Source organism: Lathamus discolor, chromosome 5 (assembly GCF_037157495.1).
Source record: "Lathamus discolor isolate bLatDis1 chromosome 5, bLatDis1.hap1, whole genome shotgun sequence".
NCBI classification, from domain to species: Eukaryota; Metazoa; Chordata; class Aves; order Psittaciformes; family Psittacidae; genus Lathamus; species Lathamus discolor.
In genome coordinates this window covers 124975509-124991634 of record NC_088888.1, presented here as the reverse complement: position 1 = coordinate 124991634, position 16126 = coordinate 124975509, and the positions used below count along the sequence as shown (strand labels likewise).

General features: G+C 48.3%; 1 long non-coding RNA gene across 1 annotated transcript; it reads right to left on the bottom strand.

Annotated features, from left to right (window-relative positions):
- Positions 1 to 2219: 2219 nt before the first annotated feature.
- On the bottom strand, positions 2220 to 15582 carry LOC136015925 (uncharacterized). Its single transcript, XR_010613414.1, has 3 exons — positions 15420 to 15582; positions 9730 to 9825; positions 2220 to 2650 (listed from the first exon to the last, which is right to left on the bottom strand). It is a non-coding gene; the product is annotated as an uncharacterized LOC136015925 (long non-coding RNA).
- Between the last annotated feature and the right edge of the window lie 544 nt (positions 15583 to 16126).

Sequence of the window (16126 nt, the reverse complement as noted above, 5' to 3'; positions counted from 1 at the left end):
CAGTAGCTTGTGTAACTCCTGCCTTTGCAAAGCAGCAGCCTTCCCCCTCCACACACGTGTTCCTGGTTAGCCGACCTTTGCAGGCAGCCGAGCCGGCTGCAGCGCAGCACCCGGACACACTCTGGGCAGGTAACAGAGGCTGTCACATAAAGAACTACCTTTCCCCCCCATTAAACCAAAACCAAAGCCGCAATAAACCTCACAGCAACTTACTTTTATGAAGTGTGAACCAATAAACCCGTGGTGCCTTTAGATTACACAGGTTACGCCTCCTACAGAGTGCAATTAGGACTGAGAATACTTCCCCCCGGTCCCAGGTGTTGTTTTAATACAATGCACGTAGATCCTGCCTCCCATTATGGAGGGGCTATTCCAGCGAATCCCTTGCTGGGAATGCTGGGTTGCAAAACCCCATCGACCTCAAAGAGAAAACCCAGTGGGGTGTTTTTTTAACGGATTATGAGTCACAGACACCAGTACATGCCAACAGAGAAAACTAAATCTAAATCTCTACCAAACGGGATCTCTACCACACAAACATCTCCCCAGAACCCTTTTAACATCTTTTTTGGGAATGCCAGACCCTCAATAAAACATCCCTTAATTCTTCCACACCTTGTGGCAAAACACACATGGGCACAGGGTGTTCCCCGGTGCATCCTGTGGCACACGCAGGTGTGTGTTTTGGAGTTACCGTCTTGGTCAGGCAAAAGAAGGGATTGATCTAAAACAAGAATTTGTCCAACTATCAAATATTAACCACCAATCTAAACCTCTGTGAGTGAAGCAATGGCACCTTATCACCTTCTCCTCCTCCCCACCCCCAGCTCTGCTTTTGTTGTCATCCACTTCCAACATATTTTATCTATTTTCCCCCCACGTATTTTTCCAGTACTAAAACCTCTGCTTTTTTTAAGTCCTACCTAGAAAATTTTTGGTTACATCATTTGCACAAATATGTTGTTGTTAACATTGAGAAACCTCTCTGCTTGCAGTTGTATATTTTATTTGGCTAAAAACGTGCTCATGTCTAATACATCACATGTCCTCTGGTGATACTATTTAAGCTAGAAATTCCAAAACTCACAAATACCGAATAGCCAAATGTTCCAGAGCTGTACTCGTCTACTAAACATGTAATATATCTCCTCCTTCTCCAAACAGAAATAGATTTCTCTCTGATTTGTTTGATAAATTTGACCCAAGATTTCCATTTGGAGTTATTGGAGTTCCTACTGTTTTTCTGCGTGTTGGTGGGCCAAGCCCTAATCACCCAAATCTCCCCAGGAGGCCATAAATTACAGCAATGAGATGGGGCTTTGTATTCCTCCGGCCGCAGGAGAAGGCGAGCTCGCAGCGGCGTATTTTGACAGGCATGAATTTAATTCATTGTTTTATGACGGATGGGAAAAGCGGCCACGCTCGTCGCGGAGATTTACGATCCTTCGGGTCTGGAGGGTTCCATCATTCGCCAGGCGTGTGAAAACAGATGGACGGACAGACACCCCGGCACAGACAGCCTGACCTGGATATTCTCACCGCTGCTTACAAATGGGATCCATATGCCGGGAGAGATCTTCATTAGCTCAGGCTTCCAGGCTATGGGTGCGATGCTGTAGTAGCCAAGAAACCTCCCAATTCCCCTGCCTTTATCCCAAGGAGCTGAGATTCAGCCATTTGGTGCCTATCTGCACATGAAATAGCCAAATGTAGGCAGATGAATGTGTCACCTCCCTCACTTGATGTATGTCAGTGGACATCAAGCAGCATCTTTCAGCTGTAAAACCCTCCTCGTGTCTTTGCCTGACGAATGGAATAAGGGTGACTGAAACGCGCAGCGCTTGAAACCTTCCAGACTGAATGTTTGCTGATAGAAGAGGGGGAATAGCTTTTGTTATTAGCACCAATAACATAACCAGTTAAAGGCTGCAAGGGGCACAAAATGCACGGCTAAACCCAGCGAGCAAACATCCCTTTGGACAAAGCACATTAAGTTCTCCAAGGCTAAACGTGACCCTGCTTTTTCATACCACAGATCCGTTTAAGCAGGAAGGTATGTGGCAGTATCTAAATAACACTGTAAGCAAGTCACCCACACCTCAAAGGCTGGGGTATGCATTTGGATTTTCTGGCGTACTGCTCTGCCTTAAGCCTGCTCCCACAGCATCCAACTTCTCCCCAGAACATCAGTTCAGATCTTATTGAAGATTTTTCTTTTATTGAATTTTGAAGATTTCTCATTGAATTTTGCAAGCAAATAATTGAATTTAAAGAAGAAAATCAGAGCCCTCCACTTGCACTATAAAGGAAAACTTAGGACTGGAGCAGCCCCATCCCAGGAGCAGGGGGTTTTGCTGTAATGAACAGGGATGGTTCATCAGCCCTTGTTGCCTCCAGGGAGGAGATATATTACGTGTTTAGTAGATGAGTAGACGAGGAGGATGCAGCACTGGGGCATCTTTTGGCAGCCCAGTGCTAGGTGGGACACTGTGGTGGTGGCTGCATCACGTCTGTGGACAGAGATGATGTCCTGGAAACAGAGGTGGAAGCACGGAGCCAGTCCCTCGGCTTCCCACCCTTCCAGGGTGTTGATTCACATCTGTCAGTAGATTAAACTGCTTTGGTTTACAGCCTCGAGTTCTAAAATAAACTGAAAGCAGAGCCAATTTACTTTCATGCACCAGCAATAAGCTACAGCAGCTCCCAAAGAGCTTCACATCATGCTCGTGAGATGAGGCAGCCTTGAGAGATGTGGCATCCCAAAAGGCTTCCAGGGGAGCTTTGCCCTAAGGACCAGACTTCATTTATTAACAGAGAAGTCACAGACAAGCAGAAGAGACCGACCCATCAGGCAGCTGACTGATGCATGGAGGAAAACTGATGTTCTGCTGAAGAAACTGTGTGACTGAAGTGCTGGGAATGGACCTTCCCCTCTGCAATTTAAGTGGAAATCTGCTTTTTGGTGGCTTTTCAATCTTTCCCCTTTCTATTCCTGAAGATTTTAAACTCTGCAAAGCCAGATGCAAGATTGCCATAGGATAAATCTTAAACCCAGTCCATCCTAAAGTAAGTTAGTGGTCCCTCCTCTTCCTCACCATATAGCAACATACATTAGAGCGTGGGGGGGAAGTCCCTGCTGCCTTACTCACTCTTAAACACAAACACACACAGAGTTACAGCCGGGATTTAAACCCACAGCACCGATTACAGTGTAACGCAACATGGGTCCTTTGGGTTGCATCCTGAGGGACAGCACACTGAGCATTAGGGATCCCAGGCAGATGGGAGTGCTGTTATCTGGGGAGTTATACTCCCTGGAAAATATTGGACTTATCCCATAGCTTCATCTGGAAGCCCACTGCTGAATTTCTGAGCCTGTGTCAACGACTGAGGGGAAAACACCAGCACATAACAAATGCCTGATGTTGGGCAGCCTGACCTTCTCTTACTGGAGATGTGCCAGTCCCAATACAATGTAATTTAAAATGACCCCAGTCCTGAAAGGGACAAGTTTCCCTCTGAGAAGAATCCACTCGCCTATTCCAGCGCAACTTCTCCATGTATTCCCATCACCCATGGTGCTGGTACTTCTGCTTTCAACTCCCTTCTTTCCACCTTATTCAGGCAAGCAGGTAGAGCAGCACACTTGTGTTACTTTCTCAGACACAGCAGCACATCCATCATCCCCAGAAAGATTCAGTTTAGCTTCAAATAGAAGAGGATTGTCCAAGCCCCCCACTTTTCATATTTCTATTGACCAAAATTACCGGGAAATTCAAGTGAAAGGAGAAAAACCTCAAACAAGATGAGTCCAAGACCTGGAGCTTCAGAAGAATAATATTCTAATGCTTATGAGAAACCTCACAGCAGCCAGCAGGCACACTGACCGCAGGTAGGTGCTTTGGAACGATATCGCCCTGAGTAGTTATGAATTCAATACGACACGAAAAGCCTTTAAAATCCTGAAGCCAGCTGCCATCGACAGCCTGCTATCAACAGGACAAAGGTACACTGACAGTGATTAGCATCACTTGCTGTAATGGGGTATAAGAGGGTATTTATAAGGGTATAGTGGCTGTGCTGGAAGTCCTAAACTGATTTACCAGCCCTGCATCACACTGCTTGACACAAACCCCATTCAGACAAACGCAGTCTCTCATTCCTAGAGGCTTTCAGCAGTCGGATACTGTTTTCCTGCATCTGCAAGACTGCAAAATCAAACCCCATACTCTTCTGTGTAAATCCACAATACCTCCATACCGAATCAGATGCTAAAACCAGTCATCATCAGGAAATTTCCAGTTCTTGAAGGAATTCCAGCCTCTGCCTGCTTTGCTCGTGCTTTGGTGAGACAGAGACCCCGGAGCGCTCCAGAAAGAGGGAGACTGCCTTACGCAGTGAAAAGTGCCATTTCCAGATGTTGGACACATTAAAAAGTGATTTTAAAATATTATAAACACAATAAACATTTATTAAGGATCGGGAGCTCCTCAGCCCCCGTTGGAGGAGCTTATCCCAGCAGCCCAGAAAGGATATTTTAGACCAAACAGCAATAGCATGGTATTAATTTCACACCGCTGAGATCCTTACGGCTTCTCAATTAGGTATGTAACTGTGCAAATACAAACGGGGTACGTGCGGGGAAAGATCTTTGGGGGAATAAAACCATGAATAAACCACATAGCTCTTTGTCCAAATTAAGTTGTATTCTGCTCACAGAGCTGCTTTCCTTAGCAATTAAGTGATTGCCGCTTGGGTAAAAACAACCCTTGGAAGGGAGCGTTTTGTTCCCCCAGAAACGAGCACCCAGCTCACTGAAACACAACTTCTGCGCTTTAAAAGCTCTGATTATGAAACGAAAACCGCCCGGCGCCCTTGTGCTCCTGTTACTGCAATGCTCCGAATAAAATATATCCAGCTAGCGCTGAAAATAAAAGCTATTCTCAGCTGAACGCTGGCAGGCAGCGGGTGCCGTAAATCCTCCCACGGCACATTCCCAGCTGCCCCCACGGACCCACTGGCTCTATCTGCAGGAAAACAAAGGGAATTTGGTACAACAGTGCTTCAGCAATAAGGTACTAATACAGGAAGCTACCCGGCACAAAGACATTTTACTCTCTTAAACAGTGTCCAACCAAGGACCACCACCAAAACCCAGCAAAAAGAACCATTTTAGCAACAGAAAATCCACCTCTGCTAAAAGACAGAAAACCCGCGGCTTTTCTCCTCACTTACAGCTTTCAGGTTTCTTTTCAGTTAATTCGATTCCTATTTCACCCCCCAAAATGTTGACAGTCCTTCAAAAATAGAAAGGGTGTTCAATATTTCACAAGATGCCGGTTTTCCAAGCTGCCACGCTGGGAGGGTAAATAAATGCAAGGTTTCGGAGAAGGAGCCGATAGGAAACGGTGCTTTATTTTTCTATGATAAATCATTTACTTTGCAAACCATCTATATTTTATGAGTTATGGACGTCAGATGAATAGCTCTCCAGCCTGTCTAACATTCGCCTGGGCTGTTTCTGTTTTTTTCCCCCCTCATAGGAGAGCTCTTTGTCGCATTCATTTCGTTATTAACTATGAGCTGTCATTGGAAAAACAAGGAGCCGGCAGCGGGGATGCAGCACATCCAGGACAGCGCCTGCAAGGTCAGCCCTAAACCTTAACGGACCCTGGTTTAAACCAGGAAAAGAATAAAACAACCAGCGCTAAGCAGTTTTATGCCATGAAAGGGTCTGGGTAGGCTTCTATGAGAGGTTATGGTCAGGCATCGATCGTGGACGGGAGCAAGGTGAAGAGCATCATCTTTGTGCTCTTCGCTCTGGTTCTTATGAAGCCATATCTGCCACTGCCCTGATGCAGCTACACTGCAGGTCACCCACCTCAGAAGAAGGGAGCCTGAAAGCACATCCCTTAACATACATATACATACATATACACATAAATAAAATACCAATATTTCCTCATTTTATTCTAACTTTATTTTTTAAAGTGCTTCAACACCCCCAAGGTTTTGTGCTTCCTCTCCCCCCACATAAGCACACCATGTAAAGGCTGAAGAAGCTGCTTTCATAGCAGTGAAGCTGGGAGAAGGGCTTGTGGCAGCAACCTGTTGCTGGATGTGGAAAAACACAACATGGGGAAAGACAGGGACTGTCAAACTTGGGTTTCACTGAGGTTTCAACCTTCTGGCCTTCAGGCTAGAATTAGAGAGGTTACTCCATGCAACTAGAACTAAAGGAGTTTGTTTTGAGGTCTTTCACATGGTGTCCGTTATAGGTTCAGGCTGTTTATCAGTATTCCCCTTCACTCTCTGAAACAGACCCACTAAAACAAGCAGCACACCACCTCAAACACACTATCAAGTGCTTAAACCCAGCACCAAACCCACAAAGCCATGAAGACACCTTCCTGTACGCCGCTTGCTTTCTCTCTCCCCCTGCTCTTTGCAGATATTTATAACTCGGGCACATGTGGTTATAAAGATTTATTATGAGTCTGCGGAATAAGCCCTGTTAACGTGTACAGTAAATGTCCAAGCTTTCGACTTTGCAAGCATGGTAATAAAGTGAAACTACCATCCAGCTGGAGCACGAACCACAGTTAGTGCTCGCTGTTTATTTGTCCAGGGCATTGGAGTTGTACTCAGTACACCCAGTAAGTACATTACATATTGTGTGGAGCGGGCTGGAAAGTGTGGGTCAGAGCCTATTTTCAGGGGAAAAAGACGTAAAGAATTCAAGTGTCTCATGAAAGTGGAAAGGGGAAGTGATATCCTGGTACCTAAGGGTACCGAAAGGAAAAATACCCAAGATGATGCTGCGGGGTTTAAGACACCAGAGTGAAAATGTAACAGGGATTTATTTATTTGCATTCTCTCCCTTGGAAGTTCCCCAAGCATTTGTTTCATGCCGTTTCGGAATAAAACCAACATCTGAGGTGGTGACACATCCAACAAAGCACAAAGTCCAACCCAGAGGTGATGGGGACGGAACCACAAACCCTATCCTGCAAGGAAAGCCTGGTATCTGCAGGTATCGTATGGTGGGGTCTAAGGAAAAGGAGGCTGCTGGGTTGTGGAGCTCTAAAGTTGTCAGAGACCTTCCCGGGAAGTCATTTCCTAACAGAAACTGGGGGAGGCTCCGTGTGCTTTGAAATCCACATCATTATATTGCCCAATGGCTAATTGCATACGGTTCCATTTAACCTCCCGACGTTAAATCACAGCCGGAACTACATGGTCTGAGAGAACTACCTGGAAAGAAAATAAATGACATCTGCAATCCCCTGAACTTGGAACCCATCTCAGTTTACAATATTAGGGGTTTTTTAAAGGATATTTAAACCAACATGCAGCAGTTAAACCCCATTTAGTTGGCTATTTACCTTCCAATCTTCCTCTTTGCCTTTCCCCTAAGCCGTAGGTCTCATAAATGCAAAAGAACCCACCTGACATATGGGGTTTAATGCTGTGGAAGGTGTGGGACTTAAAAACCCCAGCATTTTGAAAGTGGACCCTCTCTTCTAAGCACAGCTAGATCTTGCAGCCAAGACATGAATTAGAGCTTATAACGCTGCAGAGAGAATACCAAGGAATTAAAAGAAAAACATTTCAGCTCGAGTAGGAAAATTTTCTGTATTCCTTTTTACAGCCAACCATAACTTTCATGAGATGAGTTATGCTTTCTGTTATTGGCATGTTTTTCGAGTTAAATAAAAACCGGTTTCCAGGAGAGGCACTGGTGAATCTTGCTTCCCAAATCACTCTTCATTCTCTTTGCCCAGATCTATGGCTTTCATTCAGTTCTAAATAAAACAACCTCATCCCCTCCCTCCCTGAGGTTTAAGCCTCTGCACTGGGACTGTAATCGTAATGTGGGGAGGAGAATCATAATTGTAGTGTGGGGAGGGCTTAGTTTTATTGGTGTGTTTGGGGTCTTCCAGTTTATCAGTATGAAGATCTGTCCTTGTTTTGAGAATAGAATCACAGGGAGAGCAACAATCCTATATACCTGCTGTTAGCTTCAAGGTTGCTTGCTTGCTTACTTTGGGGAGGTCTGGGATGTGACAAAAAGGCTGCAAGAGCCGCGTCAACATGCTGGCCCCTGACTATCAAATGGGATAGGAGAATATCACCCCGTAACACTCGTAAATGTGCTCTCTCCAGCAGGTGTCTAGTTGAGTTGCATGCAACTCAATGCTGCATCTACTGCCCCCCAAGGAAGCCAACTGACCATGTAGAAACCCTCACACAGCCTCATTTCACCCACAATCTGCTCTTTGTTGCCAAAACTTAGCCAGGAGGAAACGCCAAGCAGAAGAGCCCAAGAAAGTGGTCTTGGGGAGCTCCAGATGGGATGGAGTCAAGCCTCGGTTTAATAAGGGTGAAGGCAAAACAGCGATGAAACTCCCACCTCAAAAGCTATGCCCAGGAAGACCTGCTCACGTGGCCTCACACCAGAGGGTGAGATCCCATCCCCATAGAAATCTATGGAAAACCCAAGGTGGACTTTAGCTGTTTGCCCACCTTCTTACTTTGAAGCTCATGAATGGAGATACCTCAACCCAAGCCCCTGACTGAAGATGGGATAACTCCTATTTCAAAGGTATGTAAAAAACCAATCAAGGCAAGATTTCAGTTCCCATTTGATCCCCATCACTCTCATGCAGTGTCACAACAGCATTCACTACAACATGGAATCACATCTTGTACAGCAGACACCAGCCGCAGTCCAAGCCTTGGTACGTCTTGTTAAACTACAACTCAATGCTCCCACCATGCATATTCTATCTGCCTTTGTAAGATGATGTTCGACTACAGAATACAGCAAGATTTAAAGCTGAAAGTACATCACTGGAAGTGCAGAGTGGTATTGCCTTACAGTCCTGTGGGTAGAAACAGTCTTTCTGCTAAAAAGCTTTTTCGTCAGCATAAATAGTTCCATCAAAACCAACATCTCCACAGGGAAAAACCCGACTTCAGCAACGATTTCCTTTATTTTATGAGGTGATATTTTTAAATGAAATATTTCACTTAAACATCACCTGAGTCTGAAATTTTTAAGCTTGAACACCCCAAAATTGTTCAGAAAACGGCAACTTCCCTATAGCATATGCAATTCTAAAGTTCTTGTACCACCAAGGAACATGCCTTGACTTTCCACTCAAATCCGGGGTGAAAGACATCAAAATGCAAAAAATTCCCACTGGATGGAAGCAACACTGTTAACTCCATGATGAAATCCCAGGTTTTCCATTTTCCCTGTAAGCTGTTGTATATCTCAGCCTCTGTGCAGGGCCATAGAATCATAGAATGGTTTGGGCTGGAAAGGACCTTCAAAGCTCATCCGGGCCAATTCCCCTGCAATGAGCAGGGACATCTTCAGCTAGATCGCGTTGCCCAGAACCACATCCAGCCTGGCCTGGAATGCCTGTAGGGATGAGTGTCTGAGCCCTCAATGCTGGAGGTGTTAGTTCAGACACACACCATGGTAGCTCCTGCTGCTTCTGGTCCACAGCCAGCTGAGATGATCAACCCCAAGTCCAGAGAGCAGCAGCTCCTTCCCATACCCCTGAACCTGATGTTTTCCGTGCATAGTCCCTGATTTCTTATTAGCAACCAGCATCAGACAAGATGCTGAGTGGAACAAAATGTTGCTCTGGGCCAGAGCTATTTCTTTAATGCCACACAAAGACAACAGCAGCAAAACCAAGAGAGAGGAAACCTTACCTGACCTCCTCAATGACTACACCTCCAGCAGAGATCCTCTCCAACCCATTGCCCCGTACAAAGCTCCAGTCATTCACAGGCATTGCTTAGCTCTTCCTGGAAAGGGACAGATAGCAAAGCAGTGAGAAACACAGAAGAATCTGGAACAAAATGGTCAGAGGGATAAACTCATCTGTTTGGGCTATGACTACTCCAGTGGTTTCAACTCTCATTCCAAAGCCCAGCGCTGGGATGAGCGGTTAATACCAGATGTTCGGCTGTTCCAGACACTCAAATGGATTTTGGACACGAGGAGAAAAACATAGTCTATTGGAGAGCACAAGTCTGTGGTTAAAGCACTAGGGTAGGATGCAGCTCTTGTTTCATAACCCAGCCCTGGCACAGATCTCCTGCAGGCACACACACTGCATGTCTCCAGTCTCAGCCTGCTCCTCCAAGTGTTCAAATAGAGATAAAATGAAGTGCATATCTCCAAGGCAGGGACCAGCTTTGCAGACTCCAGCACTTAACTTCTCCATCCTGGGCAATGGAGGTGTGTATATTTTAATACTCAGATAAATGAGGTTCTAAAGGTAACTACGAGCAGAGTTGAAACCTAGCTGGATGACAGAGCAGAAATCAGACCAGATCTTTCTTCACTCTTGAGAAGAAGTCACCCTCAACTCTGAACATCTCAAAGCACTCCAGCCCTCAGGCTGTGAAAGTACAGCCCCACTTATTCTGCTCCAGCAGAAGCTGAGCTGCTCCCATCATACCCCCAGTTTGGCTCAGTGATGGAGAGAGGACTCAGAGCAGCAGAAGAGGCTGGGAGCAGCTGCATCATAAAGCTCTGTATCTTATTTGTGTCCCAAAAGGCCCCCAAAATAAAGGTTATACTTCAACACACCAATGCCAGCTTTAAGTACATACATATATATATACACACACATTAATGAGATCCTGCTTGCAAACCAAGAGTAGATAGAACGCTGTTTTGGGTGAAATTCCAGTCTTGTGGAGATCAACAGCAAATTAGCCACTGATGTCAATGGACCATGGTCCCACCCTTAACGCAAAGGGGGAAATCCAGTTTTCAGTGCTGCAATGGGGTATCTAATAAAAAAAAAGCCTACAAACACACCAAATGGGAGCAAAAAGACAACCGAGGTGGTTTTGTCCATTAGCCCTAACAAAGGACTGAAGTTGGTAAATTGAAACATAAAGACAGCTTTACCCAGAGCATCACTTCTGACTTGCCTTGCCAGACCTGCGCTCTCCTGGACAGCCCTCTTTCCCCGTTTAAATGGCAGAACCTCCCCAGTCTCTTCAGCAACAGCAAGCTCAGTGGTATAAGTAGAAGCTACTTTTACACAGGCAGCCGAGTGGGATGGTGGAAGCTGCCAGGAAGGCGGTTTCCTACCAGGCAGGACCACAGCGAGCCCCAATCCCACCTGCAGAGCTGGAGACATTCCTCCTCTGACACTGGGAAGGTCTGATTTCACATTGCCATCTATCAGCTGCTAAGGAGTAACTGTGGATGAAATGGGCAAAGGAGAATAGGCAGAAGAAGCAGGAGGCCAGAGAAAGCTTCAGCTTCTCCACGAGCAAGCTTAGGGAACTTGGATTTTGGGTGTCTATGAATTATTTGGCAACAGCATGGCTTCATTTTTAGAATACAGTCACTGAAAACTCTCTTTTTTCACCTTTTGCCAACAGCATGAACTGCTGCAAGTTATAAATCAAGTATAAATGCAGTGAATTAAGTCATCAGGGACCAGAATGCAACCTAGAATGTTACAGGCACAGAAAATCAGAGGAGCGTGTGTATGGGGGCTTATTTAACCTTCCTGATCTGAGGTGGGATCCGATAAGCTCCATAGGTGCACTGGAGTTCAGGCCCCTAAATCTGGGAGACATGACCCCTGGAGCAGAGCCCAAAACAACTTTACATGGGGAATCCTCTGCTCTGCTCTCCTGAGACCTCACCTGGAGCATTGTGTGCAGTTCTGGTGTCCTCAACATAAAAAGGACATGGAACTGCTGGAACAAGTCCAGAGGAGGCCACAAGGATGATCAGGGGACTGGAGCACCTCCCATATGAAGACAGGCTGAGGAAGCTGGGGCTGTTCAGCCTGGAGAAGAGAAGCTGCGTGGAGACCTCAGAGCAGCCTTCCAGTACCTGAAGGGGGCCTATAGGGATGCTGGGGAGGGACTCTTCGTCAGGGACTGTAGTGACAGGACAAGGGGTAACGGGTTAGAACTTAAAAAGGGGGAAGTTTAGATTGGATCTAAGGAGGAAATTCTTTCCTGTTAGGGTGGTGAGGCACTGGAATGGGTTGCCCAGGGAGGTTGTGAATGCTCCATCCCTGGCAGTGTTCAAGGCCAGGTTGGATGAAGCCTTGGGTGGGATGGTTTAGTGTGAGGTGTCCCTGCCCATGGCAGGGGGCTTGGAACTGGATGATCTTGAGGTCCTTTCCAACCCAAACTGTTGTATGATTCTATGATATTCTCAACACTTTTGTTCCCATTGACATATGCAGGCACAGCTCTTGCCTGGGCTGTGGGACACAGGGGCAGAGCTGGTAGCAATAAACCAAAGCAGATTAACCCCTGGGGCAGGCACAGGACAGGGCTTACCCTGCACTAATGGGGTAGGAAGGTGCTGATGGGCACCAGACCTTGCAGCAAAGCTGTGGGCCAGGTTCATCAGTCAGGAGATGGCAGAGCTGAGTTCAGCTCCACTCTGAACCTGGAGGGTCCAAAACCACTTCTTCCCCTCCAAGGCAAGGTTCCCTTTGTGCAGGGCCTTAAAGCAATGCAGAACTGACAAAAAAAACGAACAAAACCCAGCATCTCTTTACTGGGGAGCAAGCAGAAATACAAGGAGGACCAGGAGCTGCTGTCCCCGGGTACATTCAAACCAATACAAATACTGTTGGGGCTTTTTCAGACACCTTCCATCACCTTCCAAACCTTTATTACAAGTAGGGTGCTGAGGCGCTGGCACAGGGTGCCCAGAGAAGCTGTGGCTGCCCCATCCCTGGCAGTGCTCAAGGCCAGGTTGGACACAGGGGCTTGGAGCAAGCTGCTCCAGTGGAAGGGGTCCCTGCCTGTGGCAGGGGTTGGAGCTGGAGGAGCTTTAAGGTCCCTTCCAATTCCAATGATTTATTCTACAATTCCATCAAGCATTCCACAGAAACCAGCAGCCTGTGCATGTGCGTCCATGCTCGGGGGCAGTTGAATCGATTCTCACACAAAGGATGAGCAACAGGACCTCTCTGAGCCCTGACAACCCCTTTCTCCTGACCTGGACAGCCCTTTCCTCCTGGAAAGGCAACTCTGAGCAGCTCCTGGTCTGCACATGGCAGGGAGGAGCCTCCGTGATGGTCACCAGAGCTGTCAGCAGCACAGGCACAGCATAAATCACTCAATCCATCCCCTGGGAGCCATGTGCTGGGGCTGTATCTGCCCCTTAACCACTCTCTGGGTGCAAACCATGAGGACAGGGAGCTGCCACAACCGCCCGGCCCCCCCCACAGCAGGGAAAGCACAGGGAATGTGTGAGGGATGGGAATATTCCAGAGTCCGCACTAAACATCTGGAATAAAAATCCCTCTTGCCCAGTTCCCCCCGAACTCGGAGCTCTCTGACACAGCAGCACTCAGCAGTAATGCAATAAACAGCCTCTGCAGGAGCTGGGCTTCTTTGGTAGCTGCGTTTTACAGGCTGCCTGAGGACCAAGGCTGGAAGAGCTGGTTTGGAAGGGCAGAAAAGGGAAGATTATAGCTATCCTGCTGAACAGCCACCATCCTGCCTGGCAGCACAGGCAGCTGATGGATGCGAGCAGTATGTTTGCTATGAAAGTAAGTACTGAGGGTTTCCAGCCTGGCTGCCCGGAGAAATGAGGTTTGTGCAATCTCCGCAGCGTACCTCTCCCCACCAAACCCAGCGCTCCCCCGTGGCTTTTCAGTCTGTGGCTCAGCTCTGGCCAGACAGAAAGAGAATTAGAGCTCAACAAATGAGGGGGGATAAAATGAAACCCAGCAATTGTCCAAAGAAAGACTGCATTAGTGCTCCTGCTAAAAGAAAGGATCAACGGGGGTTGGAACAGCTCCTGTATGGAGACGGGTTGAGAACATTGGGGCTGCTCAGCCTGAAGAAGAGAAGCTGCGTGGAGACCTCAGAGCAGCTTCCAGTGTCTGAAGGGGGCTACAAGGATGCTGGGGAGGGGCTCTTCGTCAGGGACTGCAGTGACAGGACAAGGGGTGATGGGTTCAGACTGAAACAGGGGAAGTTCAGGTTGGAGATAAGGCAGAAGCTGTTCCCTGTGAGGGTGCTGAGGCACTGGCACAGGGTGCCCAGAGAAGCTGTGGCTGCCCCATCCCTGGCAGTGCTCAAGGCCAGGTTGGACACAGGGGCTTGGAGCAAGCTGCTCCAGTGGAAGGGGTCCTTGCCTGTGGCAGGGAGTGGGAACTGGAAGAGCTTTAATGTCCCTTGCAGCACAAACCAGGCTGGGGTTCTACGAAGCTCCATCCCTGTCCCAGATGCTCAGCACACATCCCAGACAGCCAACAGCATCCACACCATTTCCCTTCACCCCAGCACACCCTGCTGCCCACAGAGCTACCACAGGGGGTTGCTGGAGGGAGAGGAAAAGCAATTCCTCCCCCTCATCCCCCCAAATCGCAGATCTCCATGAAAAGGCATTTCCTTGGTCCTGCTGCCCCAAGCACGGCGTTATCCATGCGCCTACCTGCTGCAGACAGCAGTCAAGCCATAGCATCCATCAGGCAGGGAGCACAGAGGTTGGGCTTTCTTCCCCCATAATCTTGGAACTGGGAGACACAATGCAGACACAGAGCTGAGCTGTGGTAGCCGGCACCTTTACACATGTGTGCGATTGCACAGGGCTGCGGGCTTCCCAGGAATATTGCCTGCTAAAATAAACCCCATCACACTGCACAGCAGCGCGCTTGAGAGCCGGCTCCCCTGGAGACCCCAGGACAGCTCCTAAAAACCTCAGTGCAAGTCCCTGTTCCTTGTTTGCAGACAGAACCCTCCATCCATCAGGTCCACAGCACCACTGCTTGGTCATGGGGACAAGCCTGAGCTGTGCGGTGCAGCAGCATCTCCAGCACAGGTGCCAGTGAGGGGATAAAGACCCGGCAGCAGCATCCCAGCGCTCAGCCCAGCACTGATGCTCTCTGTGTACTCCCCATGCCCCTGCCTTGAGCCCCCATTTCCCCCCAGCATCACCAGCAAGCGCCCAGTGCTGAAGCAAAGGGGGCTGTGTTAGCAGAGACAACTTCAGCTCTGTAAGAAGAGCCTGAAGTCTCCCTGTGCTGAAAAGCTGCCTGCTTGCTGTAGGAAATGCAGAGCGGGAGAGGCCAGCACCTTCAGTCCAACCTGGACTAGCGCACAAAGCACCGGGGGTTTGCTGAACACCTTCCTACTGCCCAGCCGCAGGAACCTGCCGTCCCGCTCCTCCCAGCGCAAAGCAACATCAGCACCCACTGCACAGGGGAGCTGCAGCCACCCCTTCCATCAAGCTCTTCAGCACTGCTTTTGGAGACAGGATCAGCTCCCATGGAGGCATCAGGACGACTTCGCCCCTCTCAACCATCACCACTTACTCAGAGCTTCACCAAAAAGCTGTGCTCAGGGTTCCTCCTTTACCTGCTCCTCCTTTCTCCCACCTCTTCACATCTTACCTTTGCTCAGGCTCCGCTTCAGCATCATCTTCTCCAAAACCTCTCCTCCTGCTTAAGGCACCACTGCCTCCAGCAGCCTCTGCTCCTGGCTTCGGAGCTCTAGCCCTCAGCATGCCTCATTTGAGGAATCATGCAGCATTTTCCACAAACACGAGGCGGCTCAGCCCAGGCAGGAGCCCAGCCAGCCCTCGGGAAGGACAAACAGCAGCACAGCATCACCAACAAGCAAGGAGCATCCTGGGGTGGGGGGGGCTTAAATAGGCTGCGAGGTGTGGATTAGGTGCAGGTGTGGTGAGTGCAGGGATTAACCCCTCCTGGTGCTTAGGCTTGTGCCCAGGACAGGGGGGTGAGTCTGAGCCTTTCCCTAACCCCAGCTGGGCGTTAGGGGCTGATGAAGTCAGTCTTGGTCCAGATAAGGTGTGAGCAGCCTTGATGCAGTCTGTAACCTCAGGTGTTAGTGTGTTCCAAGCCGTGCTCCACACAACCACAGGCAGTTGGGAGCCTTCTGCTGACTTATTCCATCCCCATTGAAACCAATCGAGGATTTGGGGGTTAAAGAAATCACTTGGGGGGGAGGAGGGCACACACCACATCTAAAGTTGGGGAACACACTGGATTTTGTTCTTTTAAACATTCCTTCTCAGTTTCCTCCAGGCTGTTGACTTTATCTCTCAGATCATGAGGGTGTGCTTGCAGGGGCAGGGATA